The 15,332-nt window shown below is 37.1% G+C and overlaps 1 non-coding gene across 1 annotated transcript; it reads left to right on the forward strand.

Annotated features, from left to right (window-relative positions):
* The first annotated feature begins 11,487 nt into the window (after window positions 1-11,487).
* On the forward strand, window positions 11,488-11,559 carry TRNAG-UCC (transfer RNA glycine (anticodon UCC)). The gene has a single exon. It is a non-coding gene; the product is annotated as a tRNA-Gly (tRNA).
* The last annotated feature ends 3,773 nt before the right edge of the window (window positions 11,560-15,332 follow it).

Below are 15,332 nucleotides of genomic sequence, written 5' to 3' on the forward strand. Positions count from 1 at the left end.
AAGCTTACGTTACCACCTCGTTTAAGCTCAAGTGTGATGAACTGAGTTTCATCACCAGTCATATGCCTCGAGCATGCGCTGTCAATATACCAAAGCTTTGACTTCTCCACGCACCTCAGACTCACCTGCATTTTGAATCATTCATCTTTAGGTACCCAATTCTTTTTGGGTCCTTGTTGGTTAGCATAAACATGTGCAATATCATGTTTTGATTTGTGACGGCATATATTTATAGTGTGGCCTTGTTTACCACAGAAGTCACAATGAGTTGCCCTTTTAGGGTGACTTTGTCTTTGGTCAGCACCATTGTGCTGAGCATGCCAACATACCTTAGTGGTATGACCTTTCTTTCCGCAGAAGTCACATTGGATAGCCCGGTTATTATACCAACACACATCTATTGTGTGTCCTCTTTTCCCACAATAGTCACACTGAGTGAACTGTCTACGCTGACCAGTACCTGAGTACTCAGCGTGGGATTTATTTTTGGTTGAACCTTTTATTTGGTTCTGTAGGGTTGTGACATCCTTTCTCAGTTTCATTGAATCTGATTGGACTTCTGAGACAAACTTGTGCATGATTTCCATGTTGTTATGCAAAGTTGAGTTGTCTTAGAGAAGATATCGAAGGTCACTGAGTTTGACCTCTTCAATATCGTCACACCGCCTACTGAGTGCCTTTATTTTCTTGTTACACTTTTTAGTCAGTGTATATAAATCACTCAGGGCGTTAACCATTTTATTTCTAAGCGAGTGTAGCGATGTTACCTCATTGGAATGTTCCTCTTGGTCAGAAACGTCAGAGAGATCAGCTTGCTCAGATTGACTTTAGTCAGCAGCGTCGTCAGCCATGAAGCATATATTTGCTATCTCATTTGCATCAGCTTCTGATGAGGTTGACTCATCACTATCACTCCATGTGGCCACCATTGCCTTTTTGCTTCCCTTCTTTTCTTTCTTTAAGTTAGGGCAGCTTGACTTAATGTGCCCAGTTTGATGGCACTCAAAGCATGTGACAGGCTTGGAGCTGTCCTTTTTGTATTTGTCACTAGACTCAGCTTTGTACCTATCGCTTCTTTTGTATGGCCTCTTGCTGTTCTTATCATTCTTTCTGAACAGCTTCTTCATCTTTCTTGTGAACATGGCCATCTCCTCATCATCTGATGAGTCAGCTTTCATGACAAGTGATTTCTGCTTCTTGTCCTCTGACTTTTCTTTAGCTTCAAAATTTTTCATAGAGATCTCATGAGTCAGCAGAGATCCGATCAGCTCGTCGTATTTGTACGTGGTCAAGTCCTGAGCTTCCTCCACAGCTGTCTTCTTAGCTTGCCAGCTCTTAGGGAGACTTTTTAGGATTTTCTTCACCTGCTCCTCTTCTGTGAAGTTCTTTCCAAGTCTCTTAAGCTCATTTATAATATTGGTGAACCTCGAGTTCATCTCCGAGACGTCTTCGTGTTCATTCATCTCGAACAGTTCGTATAATCTCATATGTTGGTTCACTTTGGACTCCTTGACCTTGCTTGTGCCTTCATAGGTCACTTTGAGCTTCTTCCATATTTCCTGTGCTGACTCGCAACCTGAAATCTTATTGTATTCTGCAGCATCTAGCGCACAGTGAAGCATATTGATAGCCGAAGCATTGTTTTGTAATTTTTTAAGGTCATCTTCTGACCACTCAGTTTCACTCTTGACAACCTTTTCGTTGTCAACAGTTTTATAAGGCACATATGGGCCTTGAACTATTGCAAGCCACGCACTCATGTTTGTAGCTTGAATAAAGTTCTTCATCCTGTTTTTCCAAAATGTATAATTTGATCCAAAAAAACAAGGGAGGCCGACTAATTGATAATCCCTCAGGGAGTATCTGTGTTGTTTGATTTCCTGGAAGGAAACGAGTGCTGTTCTCAGCCATTTATCGGGATCAGCTCAAGATAGTTATATCTTTGAGTAGTGAGCTACTTAGCTCTGATACCACTTGTTGGTCCCGTGTGATTAGTTCCAGGGGGGTTAGGAACTAATGCAACTTTTTCGCTAAAATAATGCTGACTTAATTAATTCTTTAAGTTACTTAACTTAGTTTAGGTCAGCACGACCGAGAAATGTAAGACAGCTTTAGTCAGATGCTGACTAGAACTGTTTTACTTGTGAGTTGGGAATTAACACTTTAGGTCAGCTTCCAACTCAGCACCAAGATTACTCAGTGTCAGCTTTGCAATTTATATCCTGAGCAATTTAATCAGACAACACATATATAGATATATTGAGAGAGAGTTAGAAATTACTCAGCATGACTTATCCTGGTTTGGCCTCTATGCCTACGTCCAGTCCCTAGAGTCCCTCCGGGCTTTTTCAATCCAATACTGAGCTCTTTAAAGGTAGAGCACAAACCGTTTACAAGGCAGTTGAATATGCAAGAGTACCTTCCTCTATTTGTCTACTCAACTCCTACTAAGTGCTATAACCGAACACCTAGATTTCTCTACCACTGAGTACTTAAAACCGAGTACTCAGCACCACTCTCTCAATTTTACAATTGATACAAACTTATTCTTTCTAAATGAAGAACACTTTAGATGATTACAAAATCAATCTAGCTTTTACACAGAAATTGAAGTTTGGTGTAAGATCTTTTTCTTGTTTGAATGTGCTTTGTATCTTTTCTCTTTTTCTCTTGTATTTTTCTTGGCAAAATCGGCAAAGGATCCAAGCATAAACCTGTCCTTTTATAGTTGAAATCTGAAGACACAATCATTTGAATCCAGAATTATCCGTTGGATTCAAACAGCTCTTTCTTGTGACATTGTTCTGGTCAGCTTCTGATTTGCAGACCAATCCTTTCGTCTGAATTCTGCAGGCGTCAGGCTTGTCTTCTTCCCGTAGGTGTGTCTTCTAGTGCCAGTTTGTCTTTTAGCTAACGGAAAGTTGACCCATGCATCTCGAAATTAACTCTGGGCATAATTCCAAGGTTTCTATTATTGGTGCAGACAGTTGTCGGATCTTGTCTTCTAGCAAACGGATCATTCATGCTGTCCTGACGAACACTCAGCTTGACTTTATTGACGTTGCTTTTGTTCTTTGTTCCTGAGTCACTCTTACTCAGCTTCCGTGGTCAGCTTCGTCTGCAAGCTTTAGTTTAGAGAAGGACTTCTCTTCTTTGATACTGAGTTGCGTTTCACTCAGGTCCTTTGGTCAGCTTCATTTTTAGATATTTGTTCTGAAGATGGCTTTTCTTCTGTTATGCTGAGTTGCACTCTACTCAGCTTGTGCTGTGTTCTCATGCTGACTTCGTCATGTCTTACTTTTTGATTTTGTTTTCATTTATACTTATACTCAACATTGAACAAACACATTAGTACAATTAAATCAAAGCACTTAAATTTAATTGCCCCTTAATCATGGATTATCAAAATCATATGGAAAGGTGTTTCAACATCTTCTACTTCAACCCATTTTGTAAAATGGTCTATGGCGACAACCACGAACTTCCGTTGTTTGGTGGTTATTGGGATTGGCCCTACTATACCAATCCCCCAGGTTGAAAATGGCCATCCCCCTAGGATGGGCCGTTGAAGGGCTTTAGGTTTGTGACTGTCATTGGCATGAATTTGTCAATTGTGACAGATTTCGACAATCTTTCGAGCATCTTGCTCTGTGCTTGGCCAATGATATCATAGTAGTCTAGCTTTTCTAGAGAGGGTGGCAGATGCTTTATGGGCTCCACAAATGCCCTCATGTAATTCTCGCAACACGTAATGACCTTTTTCCATTGTTATGCATTTCAACCAAGGTTGGCTGAATGATTTTTGGTATAGTTGCTCATTCATAACATCGTAATGAGTTGTCTTCTTAACTAGTCTCCTTGCTTCTTATTTGTCTTCAGGTAAGACTCATTTTTCTAGATATTAGAGGAGGGAAGCACACCAATCTCCCATTGCGGGTGTTATTACAGTTACGGCCTCTTTGCGAAATCAGGCTTTATTCTTACCTCGAATGGACATGTGAGGTTCTTCTAAAAATCTACACTGGAAGCTACTTTGGCCAGATGATCCGCCTCCGTGTTGGATCTGCTCTGTACGTGCACCATTTTCCATTTCACTTCCTTTTCTTCCATAATAATAATAAGACGATGCACCTCTCCAACATAATGATGTAGGGTTTCATCTTTGACTACATAATTTTTAGTGATTTGATTAACCATCAGTTGTGAATCACTATAGATTACGATCCATTCTGGAGTTATTTCTTTCAGCAACTATAGCCCTAGTATCATTGCTTTATATTCTTCCACGTTGTTGGTGGCGGGGAAAGCGAGATTTGCCGCATAATGGATTTTGATGTATTCTTGCCCTTTAATGACCACACCAATTGATGAGTCGTTATTTATACATATTTTTGTATCTTAATTCCTTATTTTTTTAGAACTAATTTTCTATTGTTTAATGTTAGTTTTTTCATTTAGATGCATATTTACTTTGTTTTATGTTTTATAGGTGTTTCTGGAGATTCAATTCAAATTGGAGATTAAAATGCTAATTTTATGGGGCTTAAAGTGAAGTTAGAGTAATCTGTCAGGTCCTAACCCATAAAATTTGATGAGTGTCAAATTCACCAAAAATAAAATACATACTCTTGGAATCCAAAAACTGTAGTAAACATGGAGTACGGTCGAATCCATAAAGACTGGTCGAATTATAACTTTTCTATATTAACAATTAAAAGTAAAAGAGGGGGATTTGATTTATGGAATGCAATTAAAAACAAAATATTATAAAATGATAAAATAGAAGAAATAATTAAACGGATGAGAAATATGAGAAATATTCCAGCCAGAGGTTAGATTCGAGTCTTGAATTGAACCAATTGATCATCGATCACGAAAAATATTAATTTCAACCCTTCAAATAAATTAGCTATGGTTATTAAAAAGCATTAACAACCTATCTATTCTCAGCGATTAGACAATTAAGAAAATTGCATTAATTTTGCCTAATCAATCAAACAATTCCAAACAAGATTCAAAATTTAATTTGATTGAAAGCATTAAAGTATGAAAGGGATACTAATTCTACTTAATAATTACTGAAGTATGATTATTTAAAGTATATCAATTACATTCATAACATAGGTTAAAATTTTGTCCATAATTAACTATGTTATTTGCTATTTGCATTAGAAGAAGTAAACGATTACGTATTTTAACATCTAATTAGCGAAACGATTACAAGTAATAATTAAATCATGCAACATGAACAGGAACATAATGGAAATCAATTACTTGAAATACATGAAAAAGATTAAGTACAGAATAATCTCACAATTGATTATTCAAGACCTAAAAACCTCTAGCTATAAGGTAGGAATTAATTCATTATGGAAGAGAAGAAAACGCCAACGATGAAGAAGAAGGATGAAGCTCCATGGTTCTCTGCTCTTCTCTAATTGATAGAATATGTTCTTCCTAAAAACTAGCCTAAAACTAGTAATGAGGGAAAACCTAAAAGAAATGCTCAATAAACTGGGACATAGTAGAATTTTCCAATGTATAGAAATGTAACTCCTAATTGATGATGACTTTTTGTTACAGAATGTTATATTTAGTGTTCTAAAAATCAGGCCAGACGGAGATTTCTATAACACAGATCGATTTTCGTTAATAAGGAGGATTAAATCGGCCGGCCGCTTTATTACCGCCTAGGCGAATCAAGGCGGTGCAAATCGCAAATCCCTGCCTAGCTTTTTAAACAGTTTTGTATTTCTTTATATTTTTTTTTCTAATTGCCTAACCAATCAAAACAGTCCGTTGAGTAGGATTGGATCTGACTGCTTCGAGAAATATAGGTAACAATTTATCAAGGGAGAATGTGGTGAGTACTCCGTTTATTGAGATGGCTATACCAAAGGGTAATGATGTTGCGGAGGAGGTGGGTGCTAAAGTTGTGGAGAATATGGCTGTGCATGAACCTGTGACTCAAATTGTTGATGAAAGCATTGCTAGTATTGGTTTTAAGGCTTCTCCACTTGAATTTAATATATTCAAACATAAGGATGTGGCTATTAGTTTACCATCAAGGGGCAATAAGGTTAGTATGAAAAAGCTTGCTAGAGGAAAAAGAGGGACAACTGGTTTAGCCCAACAGAGTCTGCATTCTGAAGCAGGAATTTCGTTGACCGGTGGTTCCAAAAGGAAAAGAAGATATGGATGAGGAAATGTGGTTGGATACTGATAGATTATCCCCATCAAAAAAGACGAAGGGTACTGATGAATATGATAATTCAAACAATTCAAAGGCGGAGGCTGCGGGACAGCCCCACCTAGTATTATTAAAATAATTAGTTGGAACGTTCAGGGGCTGGGTAACCCCCGAACGGTCCATGCTTTGGCTCGTCTGATGAGTCATAACTGCCCGGATTTGGTGTTTGTAATGGAATCTCGATTACATCAAAATGAGGTGGATAGGTTGAGGGTAAAGTTTGAGAAGTATAATTTATTTTCAGTTTCTGCTGTTGGTAGGTCTGGTGGTCTTATATTGTTATGGGATAAGAATCTAGTTATCCAAATTTTAGGATATTCTGATCACTGTATACATTTTGGTCTTATGAATGAGGTGGGTGGTCTTTTGTGGAGGGGGTCAGGGTGTATGGATGGCCAGAAGGAAGCAATAAGTGCAGAACTTGGGGCATTATGAGGGATCTTTACTTTAAGGAACATGCCCCATGGCTTTGCTTTGGGGATTTTAATGAGGTTTTATTTTCTTTTGAAAAACAAGAAGGTAGAACAGGATGCTATCGAATGCAACAGGCATTTAGGGATTGTATCAATGACTGTGATTTGTTTGACCTCGGATTTCAGGGTGCACCCTTTACATGGTCAAATGGGAGAAAGGGGGATGGAAGAATTATCGAAAGGTTAGACCGTTTCCTTCGGTCAGTTGCATGTGATGCTTTATTTCCATCTGCTGTGGTCTATCATTTGGCTCGGGTGTGTTCCGATCATGCACCTCTATTGCTTGATACTGCTGGTAAGAGTCCACAAGGGCGGAAACCTTTTCGCTTTGAGGCATTTTGGGTTAAGGAAGATGGATGTAGACAAATTATTGCTGATGCTTGGAGGGCCAATCAAAATAGAGATAATATGGATGTTGTGAGTAAAATCGTGCAGTGTGGTAATAAATTACTCAACTGGAGCAAGGAAGAATTGGGGCATATTGGTAAACAAATCAAGGACCTGACTGTCGATCTTAATCAGCTTCAGATGTGTGCTAGCTCTCCGAGAGTGGATGAGGAAATGGAAAGGGTTACTAAAAAATTGGGTTTATTACATGATGTGGAAGAGGTTATGTGGAAACAGAGGTCTCGTATTTTATGGCTTTCCCAATGAGATAGAAATACGAAATTTTTTCATGGGAAAGCTAGTGCTAGTGCTCGGAGGAAAGCTAATTGCTTACATCAACTTCAGGATTCAAGTGGGAAGTGGTGTGATGATGAAGAGGAGATTGAGGATATTGTGGTCTTGTACTACCAAAGTCTTTTCTCTTCTTCATCACCTGTTGGGATTATGGATGTCTGTTCTGCGGTGGATTCGAGGATTGAGCGGGCTGATGCAGAGATGTTGAGTGCTGAGTATACAAAGGAGGAGGTAAAGGCGGCCCTTGATCAAATGCAACCTTTAAAGGCTCCAGGGCCTGATGGTATGTCTGTTCTTTTCTTCTCTACGTACTGGGACATTATTGGTGAAGACATCTCTTGGGCTGTCCTTGATATTCTCGGTGGCAAGGCATTCCCTCCTAACTTTAACCATACATTTATTACCTTGATACCAAAGGTTGCTTCACCATCTACAATGAAGGATTTAAGGCCGATAAGTTTATGTAATGTAATTTACAAGCTGGTGTCTAAAGTGTTGGCGAACAGGATGAAGGGTTGCCTTGAGTCGATTATTAGTCAAACTCAATGTGCATTTGTCCCTGGACGACTCATTATGGATAATGACCTGATTGCATTTGAAATTTTTCATACAATGAAATATAAGTGTTATGAAAGGAAAGGGTATTGTGCACTAAAGCTTGATATGAGTAAAGCATATGATCGTGTTGAGTGGGCATTTATCGAGGCTATGATGAGGTGTATGGGTTTTCCCGGTCAATTTGTTAATACTGTGTTACGATGTATTTCTTCGCCCACTTTTTCATTTCTTATAAATGGGGTGCCTAAAGGTTTAATTCGGCCTAGCAGGGGACTTCGTCAGGGAGACCCTATTTCACCCTATTTATTTTTATTATGTGCTGAAGGTTTTTCATCTTTGTTAAAGCAGGCGGAGGTTAACAAATGTCTTCATGGTATTGTTCCTGGGCCGGGTGGCCCTATGATAACTCATTTATTTTTGCAGATGACTAGCTGATATTTTTTAAAGCATCCTTTGAAGAGATGGCGGTTGTGAAGAACATCCTTGTGAAATATGGACTGGCTTCTGGACAGTGTGTGAATTTGGAAAAGTCAGAGATTAGCTTCAGTGCAAATTTGGGGGGCGAATTTAAAGCAATGCTGAGAGGACATATGGGGGTAAAGGAAGTTGCTGCTCTTCCAAGATATTTGGGTTTACCCACAATTCTTGGAAGATCCAAGAAACAGATTTTACGGGATAGGCTTTGTAAAAGACTTCAGGGTTGGAATGAGAGGCTACTATCTCGGGGTGGCAAGGAGGTACTAATTAAGGCTATTGCGATGGCTATTCCGCAATATGTGATGAGTTGTTTTTTGGTGCCAAAGACGTTTTATGAAGAGTTGCAATTAATTATTGCCAGTTACTGGTGGGGTGACTTTCAAGCTAAACGAACTATTCACTGGGCTCAGTGGGACAAGCTTTGTGTTCCTAAGGAAGAATAGGGCTTGGGATTTCGTCATTTATATTCTTTTAACCAGGCCCTTCTGGTTAAACAGCTATGGCGGTTGATTGATAGGCCGGATTCTTTGTGCTCTAAAGTATTTCAATTTAAATATTTAAGATCTAATTCTTGGGTCGATTTTAACTGCAGGGCTGGGGATAGTTATGTGTGGTGATGTATTGTTAGTGTGAGGTCGATTCTCCTTGAAGGAGGACTATGGCGTGTGGGAAATGGGGAGCATATTCGAATTAGTAAGGATAGATGGCTTTCTGGTGTCCCATGTTGTAGGCCTCTGGCAATGAAACATTTGCCTCCATCTGAATTCATCTCATCGCTGGTGTTACAAGGTACGGATCATTGAAATGAAAGGCTTGTGCGTGAGTGTTTTTTTGATGATAATGTTGAGCAAGTGATACAAATCCCATTGAGTTCGAATGTTGTGGATGCTTTCTTTTGGCCGTTCTCGAGGTATAGAAAATATGAGGTAAAGTCTGGATATGCGATTGCTCTTCAACGGAATATGGTGTTCTCGCGATTCCCAGATTCATCAAATGGTCCCAGTAAGTTTTGGAAGCATCTCTGGAAGCTTAAACTACCTCCCAAGGTAATCCATCTAATTTGGTCCTGTTGTAAAGAATTTGTACCTTGCGCTTCAAATTTGATTGCCCGCAATATTAGTGCGTCGTCCACTTGCTGTTTTTGTGGCGTGAATGACGGTTCCTTGATTCATTTATTCAAAATCTGTTGGGTATCTAGACGACTATGGAAATGTGGGGATTTGTCAGTAAAGGTTTACCAGGTTATTGGGAACTCTTGTGCCGAATGGTTTGAGAATGTGTTCCGGTCCCTTAATTCAAACGAGTTCCTATTGTTTTGCGTTGTTATTTGGATGACCTGGTATAACCATAACCGTATAATGCACGGTGACAAACCACTTGGGGATTTGGCTGTTTTAAAGGGCGCTAGAGGTGCGGTGGAATCAGCATCTGTACAGCTGCTATTTGTTCACCAGGGAGTCTCAAGCGGAATGGACAGATGGACTCCGCCTCCTCCTGACGTGATGAAGCTCAACTATGATGCTGCGTTCTCTATCCGATCCAAGCAAAGTGCTGTGGGTTTCATTTTAAGGAATTGGAAGGGTGAAGTAAAGATGAGTGGAGCATGCCCAACTAGACAGTGCTGGTCTGTTATTCATGCTGAATTATTGGCTATTTTGAACGGTGTGCAATTCGCTAAGGAATGTGGGGTGGGTCGTCTAGTTATTGCTTCGGATTGCAAAGGGGCAATTGAAGTTATTAATGAAGCGCGTGATATTACATATCTGGATACTGTTTCTGCTGCGATTCTTGTGGCTGCTGCTTCTTTTCTAGACTCAACCTTCATTTTTGAAAGCCGAGTCTGTAATTCTGCTGCCCATGAGCTCGCTAAATGGGGACTTAGCTTATGCTCCCCTCAGGTTTTAGTTAATAGTTTTCCTACTTTTGTTTCATCTTGTATTCTTCCCGACGTTATTGCTTAATTAATACAAGGTGTTGGTTTCTCAAAAAAAAAAAAAACAGTCCGTTGAGTTAAAAGTTGAACGTTAAAACAAAAGTAAAAACAGAAATATACTAAAATATTATCTATGTCCGCCTAGCTTTTTAAACAGTTTTGTATTTTTTTTATTTTTTTTTCCTAATTGCCTAGCCAATCAAAACATTCCACTGAGTTAAAAGTTGAACCCTAAAACAAAAGTAAAAAAGAAATATACAAAAATATTATCCTAAATCGTAAAAAACCTAAAATATTATCTATGTGTTATTTTTATTTTTAAGGATATTAATATAACAAAATATTACAATATTTATTTATTTTATCTTAAATATTTTATATTATCATTTTTAAGATAGTATAACTTATATTTTAATTGTATTTATATAATAATTTATTTAAAAAAAATTCAAAAATTCAAAATCGTAATCACTGATTAATCGTCGATTGATCTCTAAGGCCTCTGTCCGTCCGACTAGCGTCTAGCGCTTTTTACAACCTTGGTTATATCACATTTCAAATTAGGCGGGATAAGAATTTCTTATATACAAATTAATGTATCAGAAATTCAGCTTAAATATATATGAAATATAGAAAGAAAGAATTTCATTTTACATAAAATGATGATATGGTGACATATTATCACATATGCGGAAAAAATGTTTTTTTTTATCTTAATTGTACATAAATTGTTCTTCTAAAAAAGTTTGTATATAAATTGTTATTTAAAATGTGTTCTTTTAAAACTTAAAAAAAAAGTATTTTTTAAAAACACCACAAATATTTTTTCGAAGAAGAGTGTATCGAACTTCTTTCGAAGTGGAAAACAGTTAAAATGGGTCAACTCAACTTTCCTTGAGCTGATCCCTAAGGTTTTTAACCCGGAGATGTCACCAAGCCCCTTTCCCGAGATGAGGCTAAGGTAGTTGGAAAGGAAGTGGGCAAGTTGAGCTTGAATAGGAAAACCCTTTACTATCAATCGGCTAGGGAGATGCTGCTATATAGACATTACGGGAGTTTACTTTATTCGGATGAAGGTCATGAAATTGTTAATGGTTGAAGCATACAATCGACCAGCGTTTGTAGTCCAACGGTTAGGATAATTGCCTTCCAAGCAATAGATCCGGGTTCGACTCCCGGCAGACGCAAGAGCAATTTGTGCATTTTATCATTTTCGAATTGAAAGGATTAAGGGTTAATTACACACATGATCACTGAACTTTGTCAATTCTCCACTATAGTCTTATATGGTTAGGAACTTTATCAATTCTCCACTAAATTTTTTCTCTTTCCTCCAAAAAACACCTAAATACTAAAATTTAAATTACACACCTGAACTTTACCAATTTTCACTATATGGTTAGAAACTTTATACTTTGTTAAATATGTGGCCACTAAAATTTTAATTAACTCCTTAAAATGACTATTTTTTTTAATTTCCAAAATCATTATTTTTAGAGTTTTCTCTCTCTAAAAACCTACTTTCTCTTTCCTCCAAAAAAACACCTAAATCCTAAATTTTAATTAACTCTTTAAAATGACTATTTTTTTATTTCCAAAATAATTATTTTTAGAGTTTTCTCTCTAAAAATTAATTTTCTCTCTCCTCCAAAAAAACACCTAAATCCTAAATTTTAATTACACACATGACCACTGAACTTTACCAATTTTCATTATATGGTTAGGAACTTTATACTTTGTTAAATATGTGGCCACTAAATCTTAATTAACTCCTTAAAAAAAATTATTTCCAAAATCATTATTTTTAGAGTTTTCTCTCTCTAAAAATCTACCTTCTCTCTCCTTCAAAAAACACCTAAATCCTAAATTTTAATTAACTCCTTAAAATGACTATTTTTTTTATTTCCAAAATTATTATTTTTTAGAGTTTTCTCTCTCTAAAATCCACTTTCTCTCTCCTCCAAAAACACCTAAATGACTTTATAATGAAATTTTTTAAGAATTAAAGTTTCTTATAATATCACTAATTCTTGAAATTTTTTATTTTGAGACTGTCACCGGTCATTTTAAGACGTTGATTGAAGTTTAGTAGCTACGGATGTAACAAAGTGTAAAGTGTTGGTTCCTTGCGAAGTAGAATTAGTTCCAAAGAGGGTGTGAATGGAACTATTGGTTAATTTTAACCCTTTTATAAATTTTTCTCACTTTGAGTTCAATAGCACAGCACAAAAGCAAGTTCGGAATCAGAAGCAAGTTTTGTTTACTGAGTTAATCAGTCAATAGAGCTCGATTATGTTTCTGACCTTCTTACACAGAAGATATCCCACACAGAAGAGCTTTTGTATAGACTTAAGGTTTACGATCTATTGATGCACAATAGTCGGAGCTTTATATATGAGATTATCAATTCAGAACAAGCAAATAATAAAAGTAAAGGTAGGGTTAGAAAGAAGTTACTCAACGATTTATACTAGTTCAGTCTCCTGTCTGCATCCAGTCCCCAGAATACCTTCTTCTGGGTTTTAATCCACTATTGAAATCTTTACTAGTAGAGCACAAATCTTTATAATAGATACGAAGATTATGTAAAGTACCGTTCTTTAAACTCCACACTCGGATATTTATATCTCTAGTGTTTACTTAAAACTGAAGCAAACAGAAGAGCTTATTATCTTTTTACAATAGATGACTTTGTTCTAATCTAGAACACAGATGAAGAACTATCTCTCAAATAAATTACACAAGTATGAACTATAAATGTGTATTTTGCTTTTGCTCTTTTTCACTCGAATGCTTTTAATCTTTTTTTCTGTTGATAGATCAGCAGCGAAAATGAGATTTATGCTTGGCTTTTATAGTGGAAGTTGGAGGCAGAGATATTTGAATTTGAACTTGTCCGTTTGAGGGAAAGCTTCAAATGGCTTCTATCTTCTGTCTACGCTTCTGACTTCCAAAGACCATAATACACAAATGAGGAAAGAGTTGTTGATGAAATCAGTCTTCTGTATGGTGTTGACCAACGTGTCAACAAAAGCTTCTGATTTTTTAGCGTTGCAGTCCTTTCCTAAAATGGTGGTGTGAGAGAGACTTTAAATATAGTCTCCTTCGCACAGACAATCTCCAGCCTAAATGAGCAAATCAATACAACATTGACCAAAGTTATGAAAGATGCCAAGGCTTTGGGACTTAGCCATTCCTTAAAATTTAGGGTTCGGTTTCTTCGTACTCTTCGGGAATTTAACTCCTTAAATGTGATTTTTTTCATAATTAAAAACTTAATGAAAATTGTGGTTCAACAATCTTCCCTTTTTTATGATGACAAAAAATTTCAGAGAAGGAATTAATTTAACTTACTCCCCCATAACGTGGACTTACATTGCTTCTGGGTAATCTCCCATAAGGGTTGAGCTTCTGAATTTATGCCAGGCTTAAGAATTACTCAGAAGAGATGGTTAGTTCAATAGCATAAATATTTTAGAGCTTAAGTATAAGTATCAGGGGCAATATACATCGGAAGCATATATGTTGAATTGAGTTGTACGAAGATGGATGTAAGTTCAAGTTTTAAATAGTCTGATTTATACTTAGCAATTTATTGTTTAAGCATGGGAGAAATCAGAGACAATTAAAGCATCAATAAGTTATTTATAGCTCAGAAGTAAAGACGTTTATGTAGAACTATCAGAGGTAATTATTATTCAGAGTTAAGAAATGACGGAAGTGAAATATAACTCAGAGGCAAATAATGAAAATAATATAAACTTAAGTAGTTTCTTGAACAATTGATAATTGAATAATAAAGGATATGTTATATATATGTATATATATTTATATATATAACTTAGAAGCAAACATTATTAAAAAAAAATACAACAGCAAGCAAAAGATAAAGCTAAGCACCTTGTGAGCTTTACATTTAACATAGATCCTGCTTAGGCTTAATGCTTGATGTTGAATTGTATTTTAAGATTTTTGTGATGTTGAGGATGATTGTTGGCTTCTTCTTCTGAGGTTTTCTTCTCTGCACTTTTCTCCCCCATTTTGTTAGTATCAGAAGTAGGAGCAGAGCTAGACACAGACCGCTGAAAGAGAAAAGTTGTACGTTTAGAGAGATGCTCAGAGCTTCTGATACGGTTAGAGTTGATGTTTTGGGCCTGAGCTTATCCATTAGGAGTGGGAGAGCCATTCCTGCTCATTTCAACCAGAATCAACTGCAAGGCCCTTGCGTTCCAATAGGTAGTATCGGCAATAGTTGTTGTGTACTTGGAATGGACATTCAAACGGCTGCAATCAAGATTGCAGTTCTGGGCTCCAAAGGTTTGGATGTCGTTGGTTATAGTATGGATTTGAGCCTGCATTTTTGAGATTTGCGTAGAATCTTTAATTTGATCGGACTAAACATTTTTGGGAAAATTGCAGAAGATTTCCCATTTCGTACTTTTAATCCAAGTCCCAAAGGGCTCAATAGCCTTTATGTATTTCCAATCAAAGGATCTGGATTTTTGCACAGAAATTTTTTAGATATCCTTGTACATCGGTGTCAAGGTGATCGTTCCTTCATCGGAGGCAGATTTGGAAGAAGCGTCAGAGGCATTGGAATCATGTGAGGCGTTCGAGTTGTTGGAATTGATGGAAGCCATTTCAGTAGGTAGAGAGAAGTGCTTAAGGTTTTAGAGAGAAAGAGTCTTAGGTATGAATTTTCAGTGTAAGAAGGAAAATGAGGAGATTTCAGCCCTAGTTATAGTACTCATGGAATTCCGACCATTGGATTCAGAGGTTTCGAGGCGGTAGGATGCCAAATGCCGGAGGCGGAAGTAATAATGACCTAGTTTCTAGAGTCAGAGTTATGTTCGGTAATCATTACCTAGAGATGACCATCATTCTAGCCGTTCTGGCATTAAATACCCGTGCTAATCACAATATGTGGCATTCTATCAGAAGAACACGTATGGTTCAAAAT

This window comes from Euphorbia lathyris, chromosome 6, assembly GCF_963576675.1.
Source record: "Euphorbia lathyris chromosome 6, ddEupLath1.1, whole genome shotgun sequence".
Taxonomy (NCBI): Eukaryota; Viridiplantae; Streptophyta; class Magnoliopsida; order Malpighiales; family Euphorbiaceae; genus Euphorbia; species Euphorbia lathyris.